The sequence below is a fragment of the Girardinichthys multiradiatus genome, chromosome 9 (genome assembly GCF_021462225.1).
Source record: "Girardinichthys multiradiatus isolate DD_20200921_A chromosome 9, DD_fGirMul_XY1, whole genome shotgun sequence".
Classification (NCBI taxonomy): domain Eukaryota; kingdom Metazoa; phylum Chordata; class Actinopteri; order Cyprinodontiformes; family Goodeidae; genus Girardinichthys; species Girardinichthys multiradiatus.
Genome location: NC_061802.1, coordinates 3,543,047 through 3,556,243, shown reverse-complemented (window position 1 = coordinate 3,556,243; position 13,197 = coordinate 3,543,047). Strand labels below are relative to the sequence as shown.

Here is a 13,197-nt window from a genome sequence, read left to right as displayed (position 1 = left end):
GTCTCAACAAGTCTAACCCTTATTAAATAAAGATGAAAACACTTTTATGAACAAAATATAGGAAATGTTTGATCAGTAAAGTTTGATATGAACCCATAATATCAGGTTTGATACAAATGATACAATGGGATGTGAAAAAAATACAATAAGACACAAAAAGATACAATTAGAAACAATTTTAAAAATGACAGAAAATGATACAGTAAGATACGATAGGAAAAATATCAGATCAATACACCAGATATGATAAAATACTATAGGCTACAATAAGATAATTAATTAAAATAATTTAATAGAGTAATCTGATAGGATAGGTTGCTAAGATATGATCCAGTAACATACAGAAAAAAATTTAAAAAAACACAAAATGATTAAAAATATATGGAACAAAACTATATAATAATTTATACGATATGATACGATGCACTTTAATCTCCATTTGGGCAAATTTGCTTTGGACTTTGGATTTTGCTTTTACAAAGGATTCACAAAAAAACAACACAATTAATACTCAAATAAGTTGTCAAAATAGCGACACAAATGAAGCTTGTGGTTAGAAAACCTCCATCTTTCAACTTCAATGAAGAAACTGAGATGGTTTGTTTAAAACTCCTCACCTGTTTGAGGACAGACTGCTCATAAATGTCCTGACGGGAAACATTTTCAGTGCTCCTCACCTTTATGGACCACTGAAAGTATCCATCTATGCATCGTCTATGCCCGCTCATCCACGCAGGGTCACCCTGGACAGATCGCCATTCCGTCACAGGGCAACATAGAGACAGCCATGCACGGATTCACACTTAAGGACAATTTACAGAGACCAATTAACCCGTTATGTTTTTGTATTGTGTTAGGAAGCAGGAGTACCTGGAGATAACCCATGAATGCACAGGGAGAACATGCAAACTCCATGCAGAAAGACCCCAGGCCCAAAGTAGTTCCTGCTGCAAGGCAATCTTCATCGAAAACATTGCCATAGAAATTTCAATAAACAGCATTCATATCTTCAGTTCCATTTGCCTCCTCTTCACCCCTCAGCCATCTGACTTGAGGCTGCACAGGCTTGATGTTTCTGGGCCTCGGACGGCAGCCGAGGCCCTCTGAAGCAGTGAGGAGATTCCTCCTCTCATCCAGTGATTCAGCACTCATAAATATTTCAGAGTGTCAGCTTTGGAGGGAAAAGCAAAGGAGAGAGGGAGAAAGAGGAATACAGATAAATCTTTCATTCTTGCTTTTAAAATAGAACCAACGGATTAATGGGAGCTGCTCTATTAAACTTTCAGAGGCTTCCGTAAATAAACGCAGAGACGTTCGCCAGCCTCTGACCGTGGACACTAAGAACGAGATGGAAAGAAGAAATCACAATAGAAACAGAGCATCAATGGCATAAATGGGCAGAGAAGAGACATCTGGCTCAGGTGACACCGCCCAGGTCATTTAAACCCACATGACAAGGGTTTCTAGATGGTTAAATATAAGTGAGGATCTCTCCCATTGTTCACACTGAGCACTTCTGTGCTGAGAAGATGTCTGAATAAAATGTAACTTGAATTTTTGGCAAAAAATCAGGCTAAATTTTATTTGATAGCAGTAAACAACATTGTAATTGTTTCTGTTTGGGGAATTAATATCAACTGCTGAGGTCGAGATCAAAAACTCATATTTGTTTTTCAGATGATGTAAGTTGTCAAATACTCCAGAGCTAACCAGCCAGTCATTCAGAAGATGACACGCTCCCTAGTGGTAACTGAACAGTAACTGCTCTCCACCAATTTCAACTGTCCCAACATCTTAATTCTTTAATCTGATGTCTTATCTTGGCGCAAAAAAAAACCCAATAAGATACAAACCATTATAACATAAAATCATCTAAGATTATTTTGTGATAAGATTGTCATGAAGTGTAGGTTGTTTGCAGGACCAAAGTGCAGACAGGAACTCGGAAGCAGCATGATGAATAGAAGGATTTACTAATAAAACTGACAATAAGGCACGGAACTTGAAGCACTGACAAAACAAGGTAACGGACATGATAACAGTAGAATCCAGTAATGAGTAATGAACTTAGATACTGAGGGAAGTGAGGAGAATGACGTAGAATACAGGTGTGTGTGTAATCAGGGGATAATGTGGAGCAGTTGTGGAGGAGAGAAAGCAGGGAAGATGAGGGAGGGAGACTAATTAACATGAACTGAGACACTATCAAAATCAACTATCAAAACCAAGAGGAGATGTAACAGAAAAAAATCTTAATTTACTCAGAACAGAACGTAAGAATAAACTAAGAAACAAAACACAAAGGAATAAACTAAATAAGTCAATGTCTTAGAGAACACAAACAACAGACGGACACAGAGGCACAAAAGAAACCCAAAAACTCAAACACTTATGGATACAACAAAGATGGGAGGAAAATGTATGTAAAATTATACATAACTTTATGAAAACCTAAACAAAATATGATACCATAACAAGACACAACAAGCTATGACACAAATAAAAATAAAGTAATATAGATCGATATGATACCAAACAGTATGAAGAAATACAAAATAGTATGGTAGCAACAAAACAATAAAATATGATGTAACATGATACAACATAGCTGAGTACTACAGGATAATATGCTAAACAAAACGATATAAGACAATAAGCAATTATCAGAAATAAAACGTTATGATTAAAAACACAATGAAACAAGTCGACATGGTAAGAAATAATGTAATAAAAACACTGATACTAAAAAAATTCAAAATACAAAATGAGACAAGAGACCATAAAATGATAAGAAAATTTTATACAGAATTAAATAATGCAATAATGTATTATATCAATTGTCACAATATCAAACAATAAAAAATAAATTGATGAATCCCAAAACAAAACAATACTTTATGATAAAAAATGTGATACATTAATATATGTTGTGAAATGATACAGATTATCAAAACAATTGAATACAGAAAATAAAATTAAATATAAAATATGAAAAGATACCATAAGACCTGTTAGGAAACATCACAGATACAACAAATGAAACAAAAGTCATATAAGCTTTGATACAACCTGATCAATCACAGCATTTATATTTTAGGTTTTCAGCTTTTAATTGAACAACCCGGTTCTGTTTGTGAAAAATAATCCTGGTTGAATAATTTGTAAAAACATTGGTGGAGAAAACACGTTTAAATAAACCTTTTCAAGCTGCGCTGTAATCTTGATTTTGGCTCTTTTCCAACAGGATGTGCATATTTTATGTTTTTTATTTGTTTAATATTAAATTAATCTTAACTCTGTTTAATCTGAATCAGATTTCCTCTGATTTCCCCGGAAGAATCTCGGTTCCGATCAGATTTAAACAATTAAGGTGTTGCCTTTTCTAATCATCTAAAACTAGCAATCACTCTGCAGGCAGTACTGATAGCGCCCCCGTGTGGGTCAAGTGTGTCTGTCAGGAAGGTAATCTGACTTTACAGGAAACAATTAGACTGAATGAGTTTAAAAGCTCTGTTCAGTAGTTTGATTTCATTAGTGCTCATGCTAATGACGCTAATTATTGAGGCTAATTAGAGTTTACAGAAACACACACACACACACACACACACACACAACCAGGCTGAACAGGTGAGTCTGATTGTTTTACTACATTGACGACTAAGACCTGGATCCTGAGTTTTTTCTGTAGTGGGTATTTTGATTTTTTTATGGATGCTTTGTGTGTGTTTAGTGTTTTTATTTCTGATGCTGTTTTCTGGTCCTTTTGTTTTCTTCTGTAGATGTTTTGGTCTCTTGGTGGTTGTTTTGGATCTTCTTTGGATCTCTGCGGAGTTCTTCTTTTGTCAGTTTTGTCAGTCTGTCTTTCTCTTTGGTTCTGTTTTGTCTTGCGGGCCTTTTGTGTCTGTTCCACACAGAACCTAGAGCCCAGGGGAACCCCGCAGTGTCTGAACTCCGGCTGTGGGTTTGTCCTTGCTGAAGGAGACGTCTCTGTGGGGGTCCGACCTCCAAATCAGACACACAGACGACTTAATGGACTGTCTGCTGATTCGCCCATCAGCCTTTAATTGACCTGCAGGCTGTGTGTGTGAAGCAGCTCATCTTAGTGGATCTGTGATGTTCTGGGGACATAAATCTGAATAATGAGGACTTGGCTGCAGCAAAGAGGCAAGACTTTAGAGTTTTCTGCAGGTTCTGATCAAGTTTCAGAGCTCAGAGACAACATGAGGTCCTCATCGCTGCCCTAACGTTTGTGTTAAAATCCTCCACAGCACTCGGAGGAGTTCCCTGCAAGCCGACAGTCAGAAATCCGAGTTCCCTCTTAAAAATTAGCGTCGCGCATGCAAGGTGCTTTACGGTAATGGAGCAGAAAGGACCAGATCCTGGCAACGGTTGAGAAAATAAGAGGAAAACAGAAAGTAATCTACAGAACATTTATATTAATTACATATTTACAACTTTCACATTCATGTTTTATGTAAAAGAATACATATTTAATATTTTACTGTACAGTTTTGGAGAAATAACGGATCAACGTACCTCTTTATGTATGCTGTGGGAAGTGGTGGAGGGTCTGGACAGCTTAAAGTGCATAGAGAAGACCTCCAGTAATCCACTGACCTCCACTGTGTCAGATGTTGGATCTCATCAACCTCACCAAAAAGAAGCGTTTGTGGTACTTTCTTGGGGTAGTTGTGTATTTCTCCAGAAACCTACAGTGAAATTATGAAATACTAATTCTGGTTATAGTGTAGATGACCCTCTAATATAATCTAAAGAGATTGTGTTGTCACCTCTCATGGTTTTGGAGAAATATATTCCTCAAAGTGGGAACAAAAGCATATCCTGAAAAAGCATTATGAGGTACTTTGATCCGTTATTTCTCCAAAACTGTACAGTAAAATATTAAATATTTATTGTTTTACATAAAACATGAATGTGAAAGTTGTAAAAATGTAATCAATATAAATGTTCTGTAGGTTACTTTTCTGTTTTCCTCTTATTTTCTCAACCGTTGCCAGGATCTGGTCCTTTCTGCTCCATTACCGTAAAGCACCTTGTATGCGCGACGCTAATCTTTAAGAGAGAGCTGGTCGGCTGACGTCACCGCGTATTTCTGACTGTCGGCTCACTTGACCGCAGTGAATTAAGGGGTTAATTATAACCCGGAGGACGACGTGGACTCGGCGACTGAAAATGGACGATTATTTACGTCTCATCACGCGTGGACAGAATTACCTGCAGGCTCCCTGCTGGACGAGCTCCAATCACCAAAACACCAGGACGGCGACGCCTGATATTGGAGAGCCGGTGCCGGTGGTGCTGGTGATGGCGAGCAGTGAACCGAACTTTTGCATAATCTGCTTTTTCTGCAGAGGCGCAGAAGCTGTCAGACGGAGAGGAGGCCGGCTACATCCATGATGGACCTGTCAGCCGGACGGCCATTAGCTGCACGCTGAGCCACTAGTCCTTTTTTCTCCTTTCTGCCAAAACACTGTTTTCCGCTCCTTCCGCCCCCCTCAAACATGTCAAAACACGCGTGACTGCTCATCACGCAGGTGAGCTGCGGCAGGATTAGCGGCTTGACAGCCCGAGCGTGTTTGTTTGCGGCGGTCACTCGGCGGGAATCAGCCGGACCGGACGATGTGTGGAGGTAGAGATTGCCTCGGAGGTAGTTAGTGGGACGGAGGGTGTTTTCTGAGAGCAGGGCGGATAGGCGGGGAGAATTAGCATTTAAAGTACTTGCCCAACAGGCATTAGCACACCTTGGTGAGCTCAGCCAATATGTTCCCCGCTGGCCAACGAGAACTCCACCAGGAGGAAAAATATCTCAAATCATTTCACTTCAGAGGAGAAGAATGTAAATCACTGACAGAGAGCAGCAACATCACAAGAGAGATGTCAAAGTGCTTCATTAGACTGCAGATAAAAAAATCCTTTTTTATTTCCTTTAAACGTATTTAAACCTGATTTTATTGTCTTTGTTTTGACCTGAGTTACACTGTAAAACCACGTTTGGGACATGAACTAAACAAAAACTAACCTATTAGCAAATTTAGGGTATAAACGAGCAGCAGCAGGAGCTCCAAGTTCCTACAGGTACACTGATTTAATTAAAAATGAGATTCAAAGTTTAAAACCACTAATTTGTTTGGATTATGGTTGTTCTGACTTTTATTTGATGTTAATTTAACTAATTAACGATCCATTCATGATATATATTCCCACATACGTTTGCAGGGTCGCCAGGGGGGTTGGTGCCTATCTCCATGAGTCACCCTGGACAGGTCTGCAGCCCATCACAGAGACACACACACACACACACATCTAAGGGCAATTAGAGAGACCCGTTACCTTAACAGTCATGTTGCTGGGCTGTGGGAGGAAGCCAAGGTACCTGGAGAGAACCCACCCATGCATGGGGAGAACATGCAAACGCCCAGGCCGGGATTCAAAGACAATAGTGCTACTAACTTCACCACCATGCAGCTCCTGTTTGCAGACATTAAGTCTGGAATTAGAGTGAAGTAAACATTTCCCAAAAATGTTCACTGCCTCCACACATTTATCTCTGCAGGCAGAAATTTTACATAAAAATGTGGAGAGGTTTATGTTATCAGGCTCCTGGACCAGTAACCACCTCTCCAGGTTACCAGGTCCTGGTTTCCTGCAACCCATAGATGTTTAAATATGTGTAGCAGTTTATTCCACCTCCTCAGTAGGCCAACCTCTGCAGATGCTTTTAAATGACATTAATTTCCAACAAGTGCGCAGGATGAGGGGCTCTTCTAAGAGTTGGAGGCCCCAAAGGTCTGGTGATGGAGACCAGCTTGCTACAAGCTTCCTAATGAGAAGAAAAATGTCCAATCCTGTTCATTCCAGCTGAAAATAGAATCAAGATATAGTGCTTCTCAAACATTTACACACCCCTGTTTTGTGACGTAAAAACCACGATAAATTTTTTCCAAAGTTTTTGTACACACAATGCAACATCTATCTAAAAATAAAATCCCTCTTCATCAACAGGTTTCTAGCAGACATCTGAAGGTTTCAGCCCAAAACTGGCACTTTTCAGAATTTTAATCACGTTGACCAAAACCCCCAGTTCCATCTGATGAATACCAACACCCATGCATGATGCTGCCACCACCGTGTTTTACTAGTGGGGATGGTGAAACTTTGTTTTTTGTCAAATTTAACTTTTGCAAATGTGGCTCTGAGTTCAACTTTCATTACATCAGACTAAAACACATTTATAGACATGGTTTTGAAAGGTTTTGGCCCGGCCTGGATGTTTTCTTTGAAAGAAAAACCTTTTGGTACCGCACAAAAAAGTCCCTGTTGGAAATTCCCTGTTGTCTTTATTGCTGTGGGGATTTTTGGGGCGCCGTCTCCTGATACCTTTGTTCACAGAACCTTTTTATCATTTGAATGCCAGCTGTTGAGATGGTGTGACAGGAGGTGCAAATGGAGCTGTAATCCTCAATTAGTTTGACAATCCTCCCTTAATGTGGTCTGTCTTGTGCAACCAGAACCTTCGCAGTGTGTGAGGTTCCCCCCTATTTCCATTAGTTCCAAGATTGGGCTGCTGAACATCTGTGCACCCTACATGTCAGGAGATGGCAGAAGAAAACCACCTGGTCTTGTATAAACCGACAAATTGACCCAGAACCAACGATGCATGCAAGAATAAGCTGCAGCTTTTTATCTCACCTGTCCGTCCATCTTTTTACACCGGAAACACAATTGTCACAAAAATGTGTGCACAAAAACCATCCCATGGTCCTCAACCTTGGAGATCACATCATTCACAGTTACTGTTCTGCAGCTTAGACCTTTTCAGGGTAATGATGACAAGCGACAGGTACACCACCGAGTCACAGCCAATGTCATGTGGACAAGTGACAAAAAAGGAGGAAATTTAGATTTTCTGAGGAAATAAAATGCCAAAGAAGAAAAGATGAGCGAAATTAATAATCCCTTTTTAAAGAGATCAACTGAAAGCTAGAAAACCTTTAATCAGCATCTTAAGAAGAGGCATTAAAAAACTGTCCATCCTTAGAGGAAGAGGAGGAGGAAGAATACAGAGGAAAAGGCTTTTATTTTGAAGAAATCTAATTCTGAGGAGGCTTGCATGAAACCCAACCAGATGCTACCAAATGGAATCTGCATTTATCCATCATTTCCTCAACTCCTGAAGGTCCTGAAGTTCAAACTGTTTCTGGGGATGATGAACAAACATCAACAGATCCCTCATCAGTAAATGAGAACATTTATTCATGAATGTTGTAAATATTTGGATGAAGATTAAACCTACTGACAAATGAGTGTATTTATGTAGCCTTGATGAACATTCAAATGAAGCGAAACAAAATGTAAATATCACAATAAAAGAAAAGAATAAAATAAATGAATGTAATTTAACAATAATGCGGCTGTTAGGTTATTTTTTTAACTGAACTGAGGCCACATTAAACAGCAATCTGATTAACTGTGAACAGCTGCTGTAAAATGAGACAATTTCCAGAAATACACTTTTATTCTGAAAAAAACTCACTAAATTTTCTCTGATCTGATCTGTTTCTTGTTGTGGTGGAACATGACTTTTCATTGGCTTTAATCTTTTTATAAAAATGTGTCCTTTTAGCCTTTCTTTAAACTTAACAGTAAGAACTGGAGATCCATTCCTGGACCATTAAAACGACTGCTTTAGGTTCTCTGCAGATCCGGTTCTGCATGCATCCTCCAGTCCAGATGTTTTCTTTTAGTAGCACACAGTTCCCGTCTGAAGTCTCCATTGACTCATTGCATGCTTGAATGTCATAATTATTGGGGGCCTTTAGTGATTTATTTGAAGCGTTTTTCTCGCAGAGCGGGAGAACTATAAAACAAACATCATCCATGATTTTACAAACAAGAATTAGAGAAACAGGTTTGAATTTATTGTATATTTTTCAGGATGTTTAACAGCTTGGTAGAGCTCATTTAAACCAGTTGGTTTCCTGGTACAAACCCGGCTTTTAACGAGAGTCCGGTCAGAGCCAAATAAGGAGCACAATGCTAGGCTGCCTTATGCATTCCAAACCCAGTTCTGATGTTTCAGGATCATTGTCCTTAAATACTTTTTTTATTTGGCCCATTTGAATGAGAAAAAACAAAGATCTACCAGTCATGATGGTGGATCTGCTGCAAACATAGAACAACTGGGAAACATCAGGACAAACACAAGCCTTAAAACATGAGTGGAACAAAAGGTCGATGCCTTCACCGTCAATACTGAAAAATACGTGAAGTTGGGTCTGCATGCAACAAACATGTTGGTGGTCCCCCTCCATCCCATAATGAAACCTGAGGCCAAGATAATACATAGATAAAGTTGTGGAATAAACATTGTTTATTATCAAACTGTGGGCTTTATAAAAACTAAGGAAAAATGCAGAGGTGGAGAGTAAAAAACAACGTAGAATGACTGGTTCTACAAGAAATAAGAGGGTGAGTAACGGGCAGGTTCTGCTGATCAGATGCACTGAATAACTGATGAATATCAGTCCGAGCAGCTCTAGAGAAGCTAAAAAATGTTCCCTAACCCGCTGATGGATTCAGCTCCTCTTTGTATCCAGTTTGTCTTTAGGTTTTGTCCTGTTTTCTGAAAATGGGTCAAAAGTGGTTCCATTTTTGAAATGACTTGTTTATCACTATAATCAGGAGCTTTAGCATTTGCTTGCAGTTGGTTTGACCTCAGCAGCAGTTTACAGAACCGTTCCTCCTCCTGCTCGGTCTCAGTCTGAGAGTCCAGGAGCTTTTGGGGAGAAGTTTGGGGGGATTATGCTAACTCAGCTCGGACTGGAAAGATTTCTGTTTGACAGCCATGCGAGACCAAGCTGGCGTGCCGGCATTTGGTTCCCCCTCCTCACACTAAAATCTGTCTTTGTTCGGCTGCGAGTCACCGGTCCAACGTGTTGCTGGTGAGAATAAGAAGACACGGATATGAACTTCCTCCAGTCTGTAAAGCCTCAGATCTTCTCTTGTTGTTTCCACAGGACTGACTGTGAAAGGGAACGCTTCACTTCTCTTCTCCTTTGGTTTTATTATCTCTGCCGCTCATTCCTTCTGTGCTTTTCTTTGAAAAGAAGCTTTGATCGTTCTCTCAGATAAATCTCATCTTCAGGTCACAATGCATCTGCAGATAGCTGCTCCAAAGACTATGCAGTAGGAAAAAATGGGTTGTTTGACTTGGTGTATATGAATGTAAACAGACAAAATTCAGTTTTTTAATTTAAGCATATAAAATTTAAAGCTCATGACAGGACATTTAGAAAAGACTGAACAAATATGACTTGTTTAGAAGGTTGAAAGAGAAAGGCTCTTCTCTCTAAGAGGAACACGACGTAGATCTGTAACAGTGGATCTGAATGAACCAGAAGACTTCTGGACAAATGTCCTTACGATTGAGAAGAACAGTGTAGAAATTATTTGACTTAATGTAGAGCACTAAATGCAGAATAACAGCACAAACACCCCATACCAACTGTCAACCGCGGCGGTGGAGGGCTGATAATTTGGGCTTTTTTTAGGCACCACAGGACCTGGGCACCTTGCAGGCCTCTGGATACTCAATTATATTTGACTGGAATCATAAGAAGCCAACAGTCCAACAGGTGAAGTTTGGTCCCAACTGGGTCATCAGCAGGACAATGATCCCAAACACAGCGACTAATCTACAGTAAAAAGGCTGAATCAAGGTGTTGCAATGGCCCAGTCAAAGTCCAGATCTCATCCTGATAAAAAAAAAAAAAAGCAGTGCTGGGACCTTAAGAGAACTGTGCAGAAACAAATGTCTGCAAACCTCAAAAACATTTAAGAGTGGACCAAAATGTCTCCATCACAATGTAAGAAACAGATGAAGTCAGAAAGTTCACGGGGTGGAGTTTTTCACAAATCTTCTGCACTTTAAAACTTGAGTGAAACCCAGGTTATGTATGTTCCCTCCATGTTGGAGGGGGGCAGCTTCATGTTCACCTTCTACAGATAATCCACATGGCCCTGTCTTTCAGTGTTTAACCCCGTCTCTCCTAGACGTAGCTACTGGCTGAGCTTCTACTGTGACTAACTCTATGTGCTCTTTTTCATCTTCTGGACTTAAAAACTGACTCAGAGTTCATCTGCTTAGACTTTCTCCCCAGATGAAGCCACTGAAGGAGCTACTACTGCCTTTAAATATCAACTTTTTCTTTAACATAGAAAGTACCGCTGGATCATTGCTGCTGTGTTGTTTTTTTGGCGTATGCTCTGTCTTTTCAAACCTCCAGCCGGTCATGGCGGATGACCGCTCACACAGAGTGTGGTTCTGGTTCTGCTGGAGGGCTGCTCCTGCCAATCAGCTGGTTTTCCATATATAGAAAACCTTTTAACCACTTTGAATAACAAACTGAACTTGGCTGCAATGTTTAGTAACTACGATCAAATAATGTGTGTACTTGACTTGGAATCTGTCTGTACGATTGGACTGAAGTAACTTTTTCAGTAAAGTGCCCTGAGACGACATGTTCTGAATCGGCGCTACATTAATAAAGAAGTTCAATGAAATTTATTTTTGATATGGAAATCTCATTGCTCAAAGACTGTTTCTTTACAACATTTAAGTCAGTTACACTGGGCCTGGTCCTGGTTCTGCTGGGGTTTCTTCCTGTTAAATGTGGGATTTCCTTTCGGCTGTTGCTACACGCTCATTCAGGAGGAGGGATTGCTGCGAAGTCGACGATGCAATCAGCCGGACTTCTTTATAGAAAACTAACCCCAACCCTCTAATCTGTCTATGTTGAATTAGACGGACTAAATTTTTGTTAATGAATTAGAGCTGTATTTTTAAACTACCGAGTAGCTAAATAAGCTGGTTTGAATTGAACTGGGAGTTAGAAGAGTGTAACTGTGGTGTTAAAGAGTTTTCAGTATAATGAAAATGTCAACATTTTGTGCTTCCTGTAGATCATCCAGTCATCCTTTCTAAGGGTCTTTTCTTTTTTCTACGTTATTAACTGGAACCAGAAGAACAATTAAAACCAGACTTTTGGTTTGGAGTTAATTCAGTTGTTATTTTGCAAAGCTGTATAATTTTCTAAGTATCACATGTCAAACAGCACCTTTAACTTCTTCACAGTTTCACTCAGATATTTCCGTTTATTTTCTAAAACATTAGGGCAGGATTGGACTCAAAGTTTGCAAATAGTTTTAGAAACGTCTATAGCAGAAGTTTATAACTCTTTGATGGTTGATCTGGACTTTCTTGTCTCGTAGTTTCAGTAAACTCCATGTTAGAGAAACACCATGGGGTAAATTGAAGCTTTTATTCTGGGATTTGGGCGCCCTCTGCTGGTTAAACAGCAAATTTCTATTTTTTAGTTCATGATTTTATTCTCACTTTTGATCACTTTGTGCTAAGATGGTCCCCGGTTTCATCATCAATATAAATTAAACTTGTTTTATGTGAGTTGAAGGACGTGTCCTGGTCAAAAACAACTCCAAGGTTCCTCAGACTGGTATCATAGACCAGAAAATCCCATTCAGGAAAATCCTTTCATTCACTACTCAGTGCCTTTTGTCTGCAGTGGGACAAAGAGTCATCCAGAGTCTAACGATTATGAAGAAAAAGAAAATATATCTGATTTGTTGTCTGTCTTCTGAAGGTAGACAAGAACAATAACAGAATCTGCATTTTTCTTTGCAAAGTCAAACATTTCTGGCATAAACTGAAAGACGTTTGAAAAATGATGTTTCCTGTGATTCGCTGAAGTGATGTTTAGTTGGATAACATCTGCGCTGCATGGAGCTGACCAGCTTCGGGTCACCTGTGAGCAGGTATTCCAATCCAGGACGACTGGACTATGCAGTTCCTCTGAATTTCCTGGTTTATCCTCAGAAACTGCATGCTGGTTGTCACCCCACAGCTTTTCTGTTGGATTAATGTCCAGGGATTGGACTGACCGCTCTTTAACATGAATCTTGTTGACGTAGAACCCAGATGTTGTTCACTTCCTGGTGTGTTGGGTGGTTGCTATGTTCAAACACCCATTGCATGGGCGTTTACTCTTCAGCATAAGCTACTAGACCTCTTACAGGATTTTGATGAATTCAAACTGATCCATGATCCCTGGTAAAGATCAACTGACCTGACACCATATCATACCTACACCACCATGCTAC

At 39.6% G+C, this 13,197-nt stretch overlaps 1 long non-coding RNA gene across 1 annotated transcript; it reads left to right on the top strand.

Annotated features, from left to right (window-relative positions):
• Positions 1–5,955: 5,955 nt before the first annotated feature.
• Positions 5,956–8,357, top strand: LOC124873434. Its single transcript, XR_007039524.1, has 2 exons — positions 5,956–6,096; positions 6,238–8,357. It is a non-coding gene; the product is annotated as an uncharacterized LOC124873434 (long non-coding RNA).
• Positions 8,358–13,197: the final 4,840 nt, after the last annotated feature.